This window comes from Oryx dammah, unplaced genomic scaffold (genome assembly GCF_014754425.2).
Source record: "Oryx dammah isolate SB20612 unplaced genomic scaffold, SCBI_Odam_1.1 HiC_scaffold_10, whole genome shotgun sequence".
Classification (NCBI taxonomy): domain Eukaryota; kingdom Metazoa; phylum Chordata; class Mammalia; order Artiodactyla; family Bovidae; genus Oryx; species Oryx dammah.
Genome location: NW_024070194.1, coordinates 49095251 through 49112517, shown reverse-complemented (window position 1 = coordinate 49112517; position 17267 = coordinate 49095251). Strand labels below are relative to the sequence as shown.

At 36.6% G+C, this 17267-nt stretch overlaps 1 protein-coding gene across 7 annotated transcripts in view; it reads left to right on the top strand.

The window, feature by feature from the left end:
• Window positions 1-17267, top strand: part of ZNF438 (zinc finger protein 438) — a 187801-nt gene that overhangs the window by 50549 nt on the left and 119985 nt on the right. For all 7 annotated transcript variants that reach the window (XM_040248070.1, XM_040248068.1, XM_040248069.1 and 4 more), the window contains one exon: window positions 8003-8060. The gene's annotated coding sequence lies outside the window, so the exon portion shown is untranslated. The remainder of the gene's footprint in view (window positions 1-8002; window positions 8061-17267) is intronic.

The following is a 17267-nucleotide window of genomic DNA, read 5'->3' as shown; positions in this document are numbered from 1 at the left end:
CTCCTGCATTGCAGGCAGATTCTTTACCACCTGAGCCACAAGGGAAGCCCAAGAGTACTGGAGTGGGTAGCTTATCCGTTTTCCAGCACATCTTCCCAACCCAGGAATCGAATGGTGTCTCCTGCATTACAGGCAGATTCTTTACCAACTGAGTTATCAGGGAAGCCCAACTTATTTATAATAGCTGATTCGAAGTCTGTATCTGTTAAGTCTAACATCTACCCCCTTTAAAATCAATTTATATTGCCTGTCTTTTTTCCTGCAAATGGGTTTTCTGTTTCTTTGCACATTTTGCCATATATGTTGAAAACTAGCAACTCTGTGGACTTATCCCCTTGGAGCTGGGGGTTAATGTTGTTTGCTTAGTTATTTATGTATTTTTTACTGATTTGGCTGAACTGACAGTGTGAAAGTATTTCCCTCAGTGGACAGCATTGGATGCCTGTACTCAAATTTGTTTTCTTGTTTTTTCTTTTACCTTCACTACTTAAGGGTCACCCCTTGGTTAATATAAACCACTTGTTGTTTTAAAGCTGTGCTTATACCTCCTAGCCAGTTAGACTTTTACTCATTACCATTAGATGTGTGTGTTGCGAATGCTATCCTAGTTGAAAGAATTTAGGTATTACAGTTTATAAAGGAAAGGCAGGACAAATTCTTGAGGTTTTTCTTTGATTTAATGGTTTTTAAGATAATTAATTGGTTCTCTATCATTTCTTGAAAGTGACCAATTTTTTAGAAAAATCATGAATTCTTAGAATTAAACATATTTGATGAGTTTGGATCCATCTCAATTATTGTCATTAATGAAGCTCAAATTATTCCATCTTTGGCCAGTGGAAGCCTTTTGAAATTGGCTCCTGAGTCCCAGAATTAGCCATTTCTCTAAGAAGCTCTGGTCTCTAAGGAATGCTCAGTGATGCTGGTTTGGTCTTGGTAGGCCTTTTTGGTCATCAGAGCTCAGAAATATATGCACATATTTAAGATACAGTAAAATACCTCACATGTTCATATTGATGCTTCCAATTAAAACTCTAGACTACAGTGCAATTGAATCTTCCTTTTACATCTCCTTTTGTCTATGCCAAGAATCCTGGTTTTAAAAGACTCAAGTGATTATAGAATTAGAAAATCCCATAATCACTGATTTTTATCCTATATTACACATGCAGCAATCTCAGAATGACAACAGTAATACTACTGAAAACATTATTATTGAAAACGTTAAAAAACATATTTTTTATGTTCTCTCGCCATCTTTATAGCACTTAGGACTGACAATGTCTTCTGAGACATTGTTTGTTTAGCAAAATGAAATGTTTGCCAAGTAGCACTTTAGAACACTTTTCTCTTTCTCAGACTTCCTGTTAGAATGGTGATAAAAAAAAGAGGAGGAAGACATAACCTTATTCCTTAAAACCTGGGTTGTTGGGTTATCTGGTATCATTCTGGTATAGAAAGATGTGGCCCTAAAATCTGAGGTTTTATTCTTCTTTAAAGGTACTGTTAGTGATTTGACTGCATGCTTCCTGAGATGAAACTGGTTCATTTCCTACTTTTATCAGGGAGCAGCTTCCATGGGGTAGAGGTGCTTGATACTTCTAATGGCCTCTTACCTAGTGTATTTGGTTGTGCAGAGAAATGCAAGTAGCAGGAGATATCGCTATCTATGACTCATTGGAACAAACTCTGATGCTGGGAGGGATTGGGGGCAGGAGGAGAAGGGGACAACCGAGGATGAGATGGCTGGATGGCATCACTGACTCGATGGACGTGAGTCTGAGTGAACTCCGGGAGATGGTGATGAACAGGGAGGCCTGGCGTGCTGCAATTCATGGGGTCGCAAAGAGTCAGACACGACTGAGCGACTGAACTGAACTGATGCTGTCATAGCTTTTGTAAGTGCACAATAGATAGATGATAGGTAGATAGACTGATAGATGATAGATGGGTAAATAGATACACAATAGAAAGAAAGAGAGAAAGAAAGAAAGGGCTTCCCTGGTGGTTGAGTGGTTAAGAATTCGCTGCCAATGCAGGTAACACAGGTTCAATCACTGGTACGGGAAGAGGCCACATGCCACAACTAGAGTTTGCATGCTGGCACTGAAAGACCTCACATTCTGCATCTAAGACCCAGCACAGCCAAATAAATAAATATAAAGAAAGAAAGATGGATAGAGGGAGAAAGAGATTTTATGTTAAGGAACTGGCTCACATGATTGTGGGAGCTAGCAAGTGTGATACTTGTAGAGTAGGCAAACAGGCAGAAATTTTAGGTAAAAGTTGATGATGTGACCTTGAGTCAAAATTTGCAGGGCAGTTCAGCAGACTGGAAACTCAGGCAAGGTTTCTTTGTTGGTCCTGAGACAGAATTAATTGCTTTTTCCTTGGGAAAGTTCAGTCTTTGCTATTAAGGCCTTAAACTGTTTGGATGAGGTCCCCCACGTTATGGAGAATAATCTGTTTGAAGTTAGCTGATTGTAATTGTTAATCACATCCACAAGGACCTTCACTGCAACATGTAGACTAGTGTTAGATCAAACTAGCCAAGTTGACAGATAAAGTTAACCACCGCAGTTGGGTTAACCATTTATTACCCAAACTGAAGATTCTTTTTGAAAATAAGTACTAAAAGATAATGAAATAATATGATTTTATTTGATTGACAGATTAATTTTATTTGAGTCCCAATTAGAAGTTATTTTAAAATAAATTTATTTCTGAAAAATATTAACATATTTCCAAAAACCCAAATCATCAAGACAAATATCAAAGCAAAACAAAACTGTTTCATGTTGAATTTTTTCAACTTTAAAAAGAACATAAATAGAATTCTCAGTATAAGTACATATACATTATTTAGTTTCTTCATTGTAATTTGTTTGTAGACCTGGGTCTCTGTATTTTTCTGAAAGAAATGTAGTTTTGAAACATGGTTGTATCATTTTTGTTTCCTAAAATTGTAGTCTTCACAGTTTCATTTTTGATTACTAAACTTGAAATTGTTTATTTTTTCAATAGTTATTACTTGCTGTAAATCATAAATTTTTAAATTTGAGAGTATAACATCTGTGTAGGTACTAAGGTACCTGGTAAGTTCAAAGCAAATTCTACTTAATTGAGGTCATTGTAAATTTTTATTTTTTTAAATGGTTTAACATGAAAATATTCTAGCCCATATATTTTCATAGGCACGGTCTTTTTTTACTCTATTTTGAGTACCTTTATTCAATGAAATTTTTACAAGAGAAAACTTGTCAGATAAGTTGTATCTATTTAGAAATCTTTTTTGAACATTTTACCAAATTTAGATGCTGCTGTTAATAGATTATCAGCATTTGAAATCCATTTTATCCTGGTACAAAATATAAACATATGTAAGTAAAAAGCCCTGGTTCTCTGTGTAGATTAAATCTGAATTAAAGATTTCCAACTAACTGAACAAAATAAAGCCAATATTTATTTTTAAAATTTTTATTGGAGTATAGATGCTTTTCTGTATTGTTAGTTTCTACTGTACAACAAAGTAAACCAGCCACACATGTACATATATCCCCTCTCTTTTGGATTTCCTTCCCATTCAGGTCACCACAGAGCACTGAGTAGAGTTCCCTGTGCTATACAGCAGGTTCTCATTAGTTATTTTATACATAGTAGTGTATATAAACGTCAATCCTGATTTCCCAATTCACTCCACCCCCCCTTTCCCTCTTGTCCATATGTTTATTATGAAGCCAATATTTAAAGTGCTCAGTTGAAAAAAATTCCACGCTATTGATGATTTTACTGAGTCTTAAAAACCTTAAGGATTTCTAAGATATATAGCAAAATCTGGGAGTTGGCGATGGACAAGGAAACCTGGCGTGCTATAGTCCATGGGGCTACAAAGAATCGGACTTAGCAACTGAACTGATAGCAAAAAGAGAAAATATGTACTGCCATGTTGGAGTAGTTTTTATTCAACATCATATTTGTCAAAAAATATTCTGGTTCACTTTCTTTAACTGTGTGTATGTGTGTATATATAAATATTTGTCAGTGTTGTTTGGTAGACTGTCTGTCTTTGGTGAATATAATTGTGGGATGTGTTTGCATCTACTTAAACGTCATATATTGCCATTTACATGGTATGGTTGTGAATTAGATTTTAATCACAACCATGTTCAAGCTAGTTTCTGTTCTGTGCTTTATAAATTAATAAGAACATTGATTTTTACTCTGTGATGGTGTGTCCAACCAAAGTTTGTGTTATCACTGTAAAATCAAATATAGTGTCTCCTCATTATTTACAAATTCCATTTTGTGAATTCTCCCTACTCACAAAAAAATTAATTGAAACCCTCAAAGCAGTATTCTTGGCCCTTTTCTAGTTATCTAGGGCCATAGTAACAGAAAATTTGAGTTGCTCAACCTACTTGTTCCCAGCTGAGGTAAAGCAAGGCTTTCTTTCAGATCTCACACTCTCACAGCATACACCTTTCAGGGTGCCACTTTTCTGTTTTCTTTTTGGTGATTTCACTGTTTACAGCAGCTCCAAGGCATACTGTTGAAGCGCTATGTACAGTGTTCCTAAGTGCAAGAAGGCTACGATGTGATGTGTTTTACAGAGAAAATACATGTCTTAAATAAGCTTTATTCAGGCACGAGTTAGTGCTACGGACTGTGAGTTCAATGTTAATGAATCAAGAATATATATTAAATATAGTGTCTTTATACAGAAACATATAAAACACAAGGTTTTGTTGATTAATTGATGAAACTGTTGTAGTCAGAGGCTCACAGGAACCTAACTCTGTGTTTCCTCTAAGAGCAGTAGTTTGGTGTTTGCTAATTTAGTGTTCAAAAGCATCAATTTTTCAGCACTCATCTTTCTTCACAGTCCAACTCTCACATCCACACATGACCACTGGAGAAACCATAGACTTGACTAGACGGACCTTTGTTGGCAAAGTAATGTCTCTGCTTTTAAATACGCTATCTAAGTTGGTCATAACTTTCCTTCCAAGGAGTAAGCGTCTTTTAATTTCATGACTGCAGTCACCACCTGCAGTGATTTTGGAGCTCCCCAAAATAAAGTCAGCCATTGTTTTCACTGTTTCCCCATCTATTTCCCATGAAGTGATGGGACCAGATGCCATGATCTTCGTTTTCTGAATGTTGAGCTTTAAGCCAACTTTTTCACTCTCCTCTTTCATCAAGAGGCGTTTTAGTTCCTCTTCACTTTCTGCCATAAGGGTGGTGTCATCTGCCTATTTGAGGTTATTGATATTTCTCCCGGCAATCTTGATTCCAGCTTGTGCTTCTTCCAGCCCAGCATTTCTCATGATGTACTCTGCATAGAAGTTAAATAAGCAGGGTGACAATATACAGCCTTGACATGCTCCATTTCCTGTTTGGAACCAGTCTGTTGTTGCATGTCCAGTTCTAACCATTGCTTCCTGATCTGCATACAGGTTTCTCAAGAGGCAGATTAGGTCATCTGGTATGCCCATCTCTTTCAGAATTTTCCACAGTTTCTTGTGATCCACATAGTCAAAGGCTTTGGCATAGTCAGTAAAGCAGATCTTTTTCTGGAACTCTCTTGCTTTTTCGATGATCCAGCAGATGTTGACAATTTGATCTCTGGTTCTTCTGCCTTTTCTAAAACCAGCTTGAACATCAGGCAGTTCACAATTCACGTATTGCTGAAGCCTGGCTTGGAGAATTTTGAGCATTACTTTACTAGCATGTGAGATGAGTGCAATTGTGCGGTAGTTTGAGCATTCTTTGGCATTGCTTTTCTTTGGGATTGGAATGAAAACTTACCTTTTCCAGTCCTGTGGCCACTGCTGAGTTTTCCAAATTTGCTGGCATATTGAGTGCAGCACTTTCACAGCATCATCATTTTAGGATTTAAAATAGCTCAACTGGAATTCCATCACCTCCACTAGCTTTGTTCATAGTGATGCTTTCTAAGGCCCACTTGACTTCACATTCCAGGATGTCTGTCTCTAGGTGAGTGATCACACCATTGTGATTATCTGGGTCGTGAAGATCTTTTTTGTACAGTTCTTCTGTGTATTCTTGCCGCCTCTTCTTAATATCTTCTGCTTCTATTAGGTCCATACCATTTCTGTCCTTTATTGAGCCCATCTTTGCATGAAATGTTCCCTTGGTATCTTTAATTTTCTTGATGAGATCACTAGTCTTTCCCATTCTGTTGTTTTCCTCTATTTCTTTGCATTGATCGCTGAGGAAGGCTTTCTTATCTCTCCTTGGTGGAGTTGGAGAAGACTCTTGAGAGTCCCTTGGACTCTAAAGGAGATCCAACCAGTCCATTCTAAAGGAGATCAGTCCTGGGTGTTCATTGGAAGGACTGGTGCTAAAGCTGAAACTCCAATACTTTGGCCACCTCATGGGAAGAGTTGACTCATTGGAAAAGACCCTGATGCTGGGAGGGATTGGGGGCAGGAGGAGAAGGGGACGACCGAGGATGAGATGGCTGGATGGCATCACCGACTCGATGGACACGAGTTTGAGTGAACTCCGGGAGATGGTGATGGACAGGGAGGCCTGGCGTGCTGCGATTCATGGGGTCGCAAAGAGTCAGACACGACTGAGCGACTGAACTGAACTGAATTTAGTATTCATGATGACTTTGTAGAACTTAATTACTGTGACTAATGAGAACTAACTGTAGTTGTATCTTTGTTTTTGAACTTCTTGACTGAACTGACATAGCAGCTGTGCAGTGTCGGGTGTACTACACAGTACAGAATAAACTTCCCAAAGCTCTATGTTGATTCCATAAATTGGATGGAAACAGTCAAACCATTTTTGGAATTGACTGATTTCTTCTATTTGATGTATTAATATCTCCTCACAACTGATAGAAAGCTGGCATCATTTAACTGTGAATTTCTTCTCTATTAGAGCCAAGAGAATAATAGTTGTCAATTAACTTTGTAAACAAGATACTTTGTAATCAGAACTGAGCACCATTAATCTCAAAACCAGTCATTTGATCTAAATGAAGAGTCGTGCTTTGTAGATCAGTATTTTATATAAAACATTTTTTCCATCTGCTTTTCTTAAATTAATACCTTCAAGCTAGTTACAGCTGGGAGAGCAAGCTAGTTATAGCTGGGGCAGCAGCATTGACTATTTCTCCCACCTCCACCCAAGACTGAAGGAAGGATTGAGCTGTACCTTGGCTACTGCTGTCCAAGTGCACTTCCCTTTTCTGCTCAAGGTTCAGATGCTGACTCTGTGAATGAGATGTCAGTTACAGCCCATCCAGTAATGGGTTACTGCTCAGGGTCTTCTCATTTAACCACAGGCTAAATTGACAACTAGGCTCAGGGTGCAGGCATCTCACACCGCTCAATGAGATCAGGGCAGAGCCTGGAAGTAAATGTTCTGGCTTGCTATAATGCTGTCATTAAAAATCACCAGGAAGTGGAAAATCCAAGGCAAATAATAAATTGGATGGGACATTGCAACAATGGACATAAGTTGGGATTGTCTCAGTCAAAAGGACACACATGGATACTTTACCAGGCATGTTTCTTCTCAAAAACCTCCTAATCCTCGACTCCTGGTTACTGTTTTCCCCTCACCAAGGCTGTGCCCTCAGTGTGATTCACTTGTTTGTGACCAGTTAGTAATTTCCACAGCATTATGCACATGGAAAAGAATGTGAAGCATTCTTCCTAGTCAGTTTTATTCGTTGTGGTACTCCTTTTTTTTCTAGAACATTTTCTATTCATCTTAAAACTTGTATTAAATTTTGCATGCCTTCATTTTTAAATTAAAAATGTAATACATTTATGAAATTGTTCCTCACATTAGTTCTTTTGTTACCTTAAAAAAATACCATACTATAATTAAGAGTGAAATTTGGGGATGAAAGGAATACAGTTGTTGCATATATTTGATAAAAATGGATTATCCAAATATGATTGTGATAACATTTTATACTTATATTTAATATTTATATTTGATTTCTATTCTATTACAGGACTAATGAAAAGGATTCACCATATCTTAGGACTTTTTACTGGAGCCTTAAGAGATAGGTAAGTGCCAAGCATTTTTTTAAGAGATATATCTGAAACATTAAATAAATTGATTGCATCAGTTCCTGACAAAAATAGGCAAAGGAGTATATTTTACTTTAGCAATTTACCTTTTATTCTTCTCAGTAAAAATAGTATAAATACCATGTTTACATGAATTTAATGTAACATTCTCTGGTATCCAATAAATCACACTTTCCAGGGAGCCTTAGATTTATTTTCTGTAATAATGAGAACATTGTTAAAAGATGAACAAGTTAGGCATATTTTAAAACTTAAAGTCCTAAAAAGAAATCATTAAATGCAAAGTGGTGCCCTGGCTTGGATCTCAGGACTGAAAAAAGACATTAGTGAAAAAAACAGGTGAAATCCAAATAAAGTCTGTAGCTTAGTCAATAGTAATGTACCAACATCCTTTTCTTAATGGTGACAAATGTACTATGGTAATGTAAGATGCTAATTTTAGGTGGAATTTGGTAAAAGGAACATGGAAACTCTATAGTACCTTTGCAACTGTCCTGTAAATCTAAAATTATTCCAAGATAAAAAGTTTTAATTAAAGCCAAAAAATCAAGATTTATTTGAAAATTATACTCCTATAGAAAACTATAGGAGTAGCTTTCCTGTGTAACAGTTTAAAAAATCAAAATGGCTGCTTTTAGAAAAACCCAGATTCCATGCAATAGAGATGCAGGGAAATATGAGACTATAGGTTTCATTTCACAGGTCATGGGAGGTGTGGGATTTCGTTTTCTGGACATTGACCTGGTGTCTGTGAACATCTCCTTGAACTCGGTTATAGACTTGCTCTTCAGTTCCTTTAAGGTACGTGTGTGTTTTTCAGTGGTTTAGTACAGCTCTTTCTTTTAATATAAGCAGGCCCCTTACATGGTTCACAGACTACTATATTTTTCTTTTCTTTGGTATATCTGTTAGAAGCAAAAATACCAGTGATGTGACTCAGTGGTTTGGAGTTGAGATCCTTTTATGGTGGTTTTGTTTAGTCATAGTTACTTGAGCTTCTAGGTCAAGTGCTAGATACAGTTGACCTGTCATGAAGGAGTATGAATAAAGATGAGCATAACTCTTACATAGCCATTTCTGTAGTTGAGCTGAAATAATTGATTGCTGTCAGATAATTGAAATTCTCAGTTTCCAAAATGAACTCTAGCAGTATAACTCTTTTAAACTTCTATAAATATTAAAGAACTATAAGAAAGAAGCTCTATAGTTTGCTAAAACTATTATATAACTTTTCATTAATAAAATGAAATAGCCCTGCTGGCCTTATAAATGGTCTCCTGCTGCTGTTGCCAACTTTAGTGATTTTAGTTAAACTTAAATTTCATCAAGGGAAATAGAAATATATTGTACTTAAAGGATATAGACATTTAAAACAACAGACCCAGACCTGAATGACTTTTGCAGAATAATTATTGGCCTTGAAGAGTTCTTTTGCTTGATGATATTTTTTCAGAATTGGTGTTATCAATATCATATCAACAGAATTTGCAACTTTACTTCCTAATTATATAACATACTTATGCCAGCCTTGGTAGGAAAGTTTTTAAAAAGGGAGGAACATTCTTTTAGGACAAGTTGAAATTTCATTATAGTTCACAGAGACAAAACAAAAAAGTCTTTTTATTGTTATCCTGTGCTCAAAGAGCATTAAAAGTGTTGTTTCTGGAAACATGCTTTACCATTCAGCTGGCTGGCTGTCATTTTATGGTCACCTAGCGTATAAATGAAGGTAGCACATAGGTACTGCATACTTTCTGTGTACGCTTTGTACTTTTTGTTTACGATGGTCTCATTTAATCTTCACAAACACCTATGAGCTAGTTTGGAATTCCCATCGTAGATGAGGTCAGAGGATAACAGATGTGTCCAGGCCAACCCTGAGGGTGTGAGGAAGAACAACTTGGTGCCCATGGTGTTCAGTACCTACACTCTGGTTCCTAATGTTACCAGCTTCCAGGGAGCCCTGAGTCCAAGGACACATGGTAAACTTCCCATTACTGCAACTTGTCTGGGTTAAGGATGTCTAATCCCACTGGTGACCTAGAGCAGAATCCCCCAGGGTTCCAGGCGTGGAGTAGAGTCTGCTGGTCCCCGTTCCAGCCTTGCCTTGGCTCATCCTCTGGCTCCTGAGCTTGTCAGTTGTTGTTCTCTGTCACCTGATTAATTGCCGAACACTCACTCATTGTGTGCTCCATTGATCAGATGCCAAGAACTCTTGGCAGCTCTGCGGAACATGATCTCAGTGTGCCTCCTGGTCAGTGCTGGGCAACTTGAAGTGGTTAGTGGGGGTGAGAACTTGGATTCAGAAGCCAGGGCCCGCGCCAGAAGCCAGGGATGGGTAATTGAGTGGCTGGCACGTGAAGTGGAGCGCTCCAGACTCATCAGTAGTCTGGGAGGCAGAAGGGGAGCTGCACGTGACTTTGAAAGATGGTCTTTGAAGATCATGATGGCTGGCTGTGGATTTTGTAGTTTCTAGATATAAAATAATTCTAGTTGCTTTTTGAGGAGGAGTGAGAATGTTGCCAGCGTATTCATTATACCGCTCATTACACTGGGCAGAGATCTCTCTGTTACTTTTACCCATCAGTTCCAGCTGTGTCCTTCTGTGGTTCTAAATCTCCAGTCCTCCTTACACTTAGCATAACATGCAAATACAATTACAAAATCTCGTTTGCGGTCTCCTCTTCTTCATGGTCTCAGGAAGTTGCCTTTCTTCAGTCAGTTCATGACTGCTTTCTCCATTTTTTCTCTATGTGATCCCATGTATCCTTCACGCTAAATATCCATTCCCCTTGTTTGTTTCTTTACCTCGATCTTTCCCATGAGCTCCAGGCTCCTATCTATGTCCCCCCCGTCCAACATCTCTATTTAGAGGTATAATAAAATTTCAAACTTAATGGATCTACATAGAACTCTTAGACCGAGACTCCTGGGTACTGCCAATGACCGTGGGTTCTGTCACTGACAGTGTCAAGTTGAAGCTTATCATCCTCAGCTTTTCAAACCCCAGTGTATATATGAATCCCTTGGATAGGTTGTTAAAATGTAGATTTTGATTAAGTCTGTCGTGGGGCCCAAGATTCTGCACTTCTAACAAGCTCCCAGGTACTGCTAATGCTGCTGATCCATGGGCCCCACTCTGAGCAGCAGGGAGTGTAAGTGCGTTCAGAGTAGATGCTTGTCAAGACAGATCTTGGGCTGGGGAGGTGAATGGGGTCCTGCAGGTCCCTCCCTCATCTCACTATTGTCTCGTCCCTGGTTAATAATCATGTTATATACAGCAAAAACTAGCACATATTGTGAAGCAACTATACACCAATAAAAGTTTTTTAAAAAAGAAAAGTAGAATCATTTTTCTAAACACACAACTCTCAGTTATGCTTATAATTAAAAGGAAATTTAAAAAGTGGTATCCATACTATTATTTCAATTTAAATTAATAAAGATGTACGTGTGTGTGTGTGTGTGTGTGTATATGTATATACATGTATATGCTTAGCCAAACTCTGTGAGGACACATGCCAAATGTTAACAGTTGTTAATCTTCTAAGTGATAGATTTACAGATGGCATATATTTTCATCTTTATATATGTGGCCTTTTCCAATTTTCAGTAGTGAGCATAATTTTCTAGATATAGTTTATGATGATTAATGTTATACAACTGTCAGGTATACTCCAGCTTAGTTCATCACAATGTCGCCTTGGAGAAACATTTGCCTCCTACCACTCAACTTATCTCTCTTCACCCTTCCCCCAAACATCTGCTCTTTTTTTATTTTTTCCTCAATAAATGTATTAGCTCTTTAATGGTTTAGTGGGGGCTTCATATTAGGGCTTTAGGTCAGTATCTACCAACACAATTAATAGAATAAGGGTAATTAAATAAATACTTTTTTATATTCAATCTTTGTAATTTTTTTGTGTGTTCAATTAAAAAAAACTAAAGAAATACCCTTTTTCTAGCCTCTCTCTGTCCTAGGAAGGTATGCTCAGTAGGTTTCTTAGAGGGAGCTTAGTTTTCCTTTCAAACTTAAAATTCAGTAACCAAATTTAAAAGTGAAGTACCTGTCTCTTACTATGGAACAGGGAAGGAAGTAACAAAGATACAGGATAGAAAAGCTTGATAGATTTAAAATCTCACCTTCTTAAAAAGGTGAGTGTTGGACAGAGAAAGAATTTCTGAAATACACATAAAGGTGCCCCCGCAGATCTGGTAAACACCAAATCATGCATTCATACGATAAAACTTGCAAAAGCTTGCAAGGACAATCTCATGAGAAATGAAAAATTACCAGGTCACTGTAAGAAAAGCCCTAGAGTAAAGGTTCCTCTATACAAACCCTAAAAAAAACTTAAAACTAAGCCTCAAAAGAATCATATTAATCCTCAAGTATCAACTGTCTGCCAGAAATCCAACACTTTTTAAACAAATATAAGGAATCCAGCATTCAGCTACATAAAATTCACAGTGATTTTCATCCAATCAAACATCATAGATAAACAAAGAAGCAGGAAAAAAAATCCCATAACTAGGAGACAATAGAAATAGACCCTGAAACAACAGATGATAAAACTAGCGTACAGGTACTTTAAAATAGCTATTGTAAATATGGTTCCTATAGATAAACATAATGAGAAATGAAATAAAAGATAGAAAAAAGAAAATATTGGAACATTAGAGATTTAAAAAATACAGTATTTGAAATGAAAATTGTACTAGTATGGGACTAAGTACAGATTAGATCTTTCAGGAGAAAAGTTCAGTGAACTTGAAAACATGGTGAGAATTTAACCAAAAGCATCAAGAGAAGAAAGGTTGAAAAAGTATGCCCATCTCCACCATACTGCTGCTGCTAAGTCGCTCAGTCACATCCAACTCTTTGCGACCCCATGGACTGTGGCCCATCAAGCTCCTCTGCCCATGGTATTCTCCAGGCAAGAATATTGGAGTGGGTTGCCATGCCCTTCTCCAGGGGATCTTCCTGACCCAGGTATCAAACCCTAATCTCCTGCATTGCAGGCAGATTCTTGACCATCTGAGCCACCATCTAATTCTATAATGGAGAGTTATTATATATTATATTGCCTGTTATTGTAACAGGCAATACAAAGAAGCAAATGACATACATATTGGCAGCGTAGAAATAAAAGGTCTTTATTTGTAGACAATATGATCACATATAGAGAAAATGCTAAGAAACTCAAAAAAACCACTAGTGTTTGTCATTGAATTTAGTAAGCTTGAAGGACACAAAGCAGATACACAAATGAAGTGAACGTTGCTTGGTCATGTTTAACTCTTTGCGACCCTGTGGACTATACAGGGCTCTCTGTAGTCCATGGAATTCTTCAGGCCAGAATGCTGGAGTGAGTAGCCTTTCCCTTCTTCTCCAGGGGATCTTCCCAACCCAGGGATCGAACCCAGGTCTCCCGCATTGTGGGTGGATTCTTTACCAGCTGAGCCATCAGGGAAGTGTAAGGATACTGGAGTGGGTAGCTTATCTTCCTCTCCAGTGGTTCTTCCCAACCTAGGAACTGAACCCGGGTCTCCCGCATTGCAGAAGGTTTCTTTACCAGCTGAGCTACCAGGTATTACCAAGATACACAAAATCAATTGTAATTTTATATACCAGCAATGAAAAATTAGAAATTGAAAGTTAATATTTATATCAAAATACAATGGACCTGAATATTAGGAGGTTTCTAGTACCTAATCTCAGGACTTCTCTGCATTTTAAAGGTCCTTCTTTAAAGCTACAGTGATGAAGGCAGTGTTTGTCTAAGGTAAAAATATATGTCAATGGAATAAAATAGAGAATCCAGAAATAGATGCACACTAGTAATGGTCAGCTGACTTCTTCTGACACTGATGCCAAGTTAATTCAATGGGGACAAGATAGTCTTTTTAACATACAGTACTGGAACACCTGAATATTCAATGTAAAAAAATTAACCTCAACCCTTACTTCCTCTTTATATAAAAATAACTTGAATCATGGATCTAAATATAAAAGACTGACAGTATAAAACTTCAAGAAAAAATTGCAGGAGAAAATATTCATGAACTTGGGATAGGCAAAGATTTTTGGGGGGCCCAAAATGCATGAACCATAAAAGAAAAATTGACAAATGGGACTCCATCAAAATTTAAAACTTCTGTTCTTCCACAGACATTGTTAAGAAAATGAAAAGGCAGTCTGTAAACAGAGAAAATATATTCACAATACATATACCTGACAGATGACTTGTGGCCAGAATATATAAAGAACTCTTAGAGCTCATTAGTTATATGACAGCCCAGTTAGAAATCTAGGCATAAGAAAATAACAAATGGCCAGTTTTGCATAGGAAAAGGTCTTCAACATCATTAGACATCAGAATAATGTAAACCCAAACAATGAGATACCATCGGATATTCATCAGAATAGCCAGTATTCAAAAGAAAAAGTGTTAGAATGGACGTTTCATATTTTGCTGGTAGGAAATCTAAATGATAAACCATTTAAACAGTTTGGCAGTGTGTTATAAAGTTAAGCATATTAATACTGCATGATCCAACAATTTTCTACTAAACGTTTACCTAAGAGAAATGAAACATGTTTAAACACATACTTGTACAGGAATGTCCATAGCAGGTTTATTCATAATAGCCTCAAGCTGGAAGCAACTTAAATTCCATCAGGTAGTGAATGGATGAACATGTCGTGGCATATCTATGCAGGGGTATACTAAGAACTTAAGGTAGTAACACTTAGCAACATGAATGAATCTCAGAAACATGCTGAGTTCAGTAAGCCAGACACAAAAGAATACAAGCTCTGTGATTACATTTACTACCCACAACTATTATACCAAAAATGCTAGGAAAAAAAGTTAATCTGTCATGACAATAAACAGACACATTATCGTTTGCAACTGAAACTGGAGTGTGATTGACTTGGATGAGGCGCAAGAGGACCTTTCGGTTTGGTCAGTGTGTTCTATATCCTGACTGCGGTGGTGATTATATGGCTATATATGTGTTTATAAAATTCACTGAAAGGTACACTAAAAATGTACATATTTTATTGTATATAAACTATACCTCAATAATGTTTTGAAAAAATTCCAAAAATTTGAAAGTTATTTTACTAACAAAAGGTTGTTGGTAGTGATTTAGTTGCTAAGTTGTGTCCAGCTCTTGCAACCCCATGGACAGCAGCCTGCCAGACTCCTCTGTCCATGGGATTCTCCAGGCAAAAGTACTGGAGTGGTTGCCATTTCCTTCTCTAGGGGATCTTCCCAACTCAGGAATCGAACCCAGGTCTCCTGCATTGCAGACAGATTCTTTACCAACTGAGCTATGAGGGAAGCCCAACAAAAGGTTAACTTCTGTCTAATGTTAGAAGACCTCTGTGTAAGGCTGAGTTGACCCAAAAATTCCATTTAGATAAACTAGTATACACAATATAAATAATAATGCATGAGTTAAATATCCTTAAACATGAAAAGAGAGTAGATAAATCAGTTTAGTTAACCTGTGATTTGATATATTGGAATGGGACCCTAGCATCCTTAGAATTCATTGACATACCCTTTTAATTTCTTTAATTGATATTTGGTAATATCTTTGGCACTAAGAAGAATCCAGTTGAATGAAGTAATTATGAACAATCCACTCTTTTCTTTTATTGTTCTTTTTTTTTTTTTTAAACTGATAAGAATATGTGGACGATACTCCAGTGTCCCTTGGACTCTGTTCTTGCTTTTAGAAATAGAACTCCTAGATTTTGCCTGAGCACATACATGACTGTCCTTCTAAAAGCAACATTTCTCTGCTTCTCTTGCAGCAGGGTGACTGGTGATGTGTTTAAGGTTACGTCATTAAGGACAAGCTGCTCAATCTAGATTTTCTCTTTTCCTTTCCTGCTGGCTAAGATGTAACATCAGGCATAGCAGACTATGTCGATCCAGAGATGGAATCTACGTGGAAGTTGACAGAGCCAGCCTGGGTCCCTGAATGATCTTGTGACACACACCTCTCCTTGTACCCCACACTGGGACAGGAAAAAGAAAAGTCTCTAATTTTGGCTGTTGTATTTTTGAGTCTTTCTGTTATGGCAGGAAGTTTATACCCTAAGACAAATTGGAAAGCATTTAAGATTTTTAAGTTTTTCTCTGTGTGCTCTTTGGTCATAGCTAATATGTTTTGGTGTGTATTCTCAAGTAAAATAATTTCTAAAAGAGTATATGATTTCATGCCAATAGTTCTTTTTGACCCACAAGTTATTTAGGAGAGTGTTTCTCAAATTTATGAGCTACTTTTAAACTGTAGGTACTAATTATTAGTAAATGGAGGCACAGCATTCAGCTTTTCTAATTTTTAAATGTCTTTATGGACTAATTTATGATCGATTTTGGTAAGATTCCACAAATCTTTTTAAAGAAGTTGCCTTCTTTGTAAGATACCAAATATTTATTTATTGTGTTGCTTAACTTTTCTATAGTTATTTTTTTATCTGATCTATCAAAGGTTTAAAGATATAAATCAGTGATTTCTTCCATTAATTTTTCTTTATATTTCTGTCTGTTCTGATATCTGTGTTCGTGAGTTATTTGTCAGCAGCTCAGTTGAAGATTGTACCTTTTATCAGAATAATGTGACTTTTTTCCTAATTTATATGTTTTGCCTTGTGTTTTAGCTAACATTAATATGCTACTTTAGTTTATATGTCCCTATATTTCTTACTATATCTATCCTTTATTTATATTTATCCTTTATCTTTCTGTGATTTCTTTAAGATACGTTTTCTATAAATGGAGCATAGTTGGATTTTTTTAACCTATTGGAAAGAACCTTTGTCTTTTAACAGATATTATAACTCATTTATATTTATTATCAAAATTCATCTTTAATTGATTTTATTTCATTGATCTTGTTTTTGTTATAATGTCTTTGATTTTTCCATTATGTTTTAGACTTTTTACTGTTTGATTTAAATTTTGTTTTTGTTTAATTTGGTTTGGAATTTTGCCTGCTTTGAAATATTATTTTTTAAGATTTTTTTGAAACCTTAAATCTATATAGTACCTATATAGATTTTTCCAGGAGGAAAAAGAAATTGAAAAAAAAAAATCAAACTTGAAATTAATACATCAAATTTTATATTTGATGAGACTGTGTTTGGGATTATTAAATATA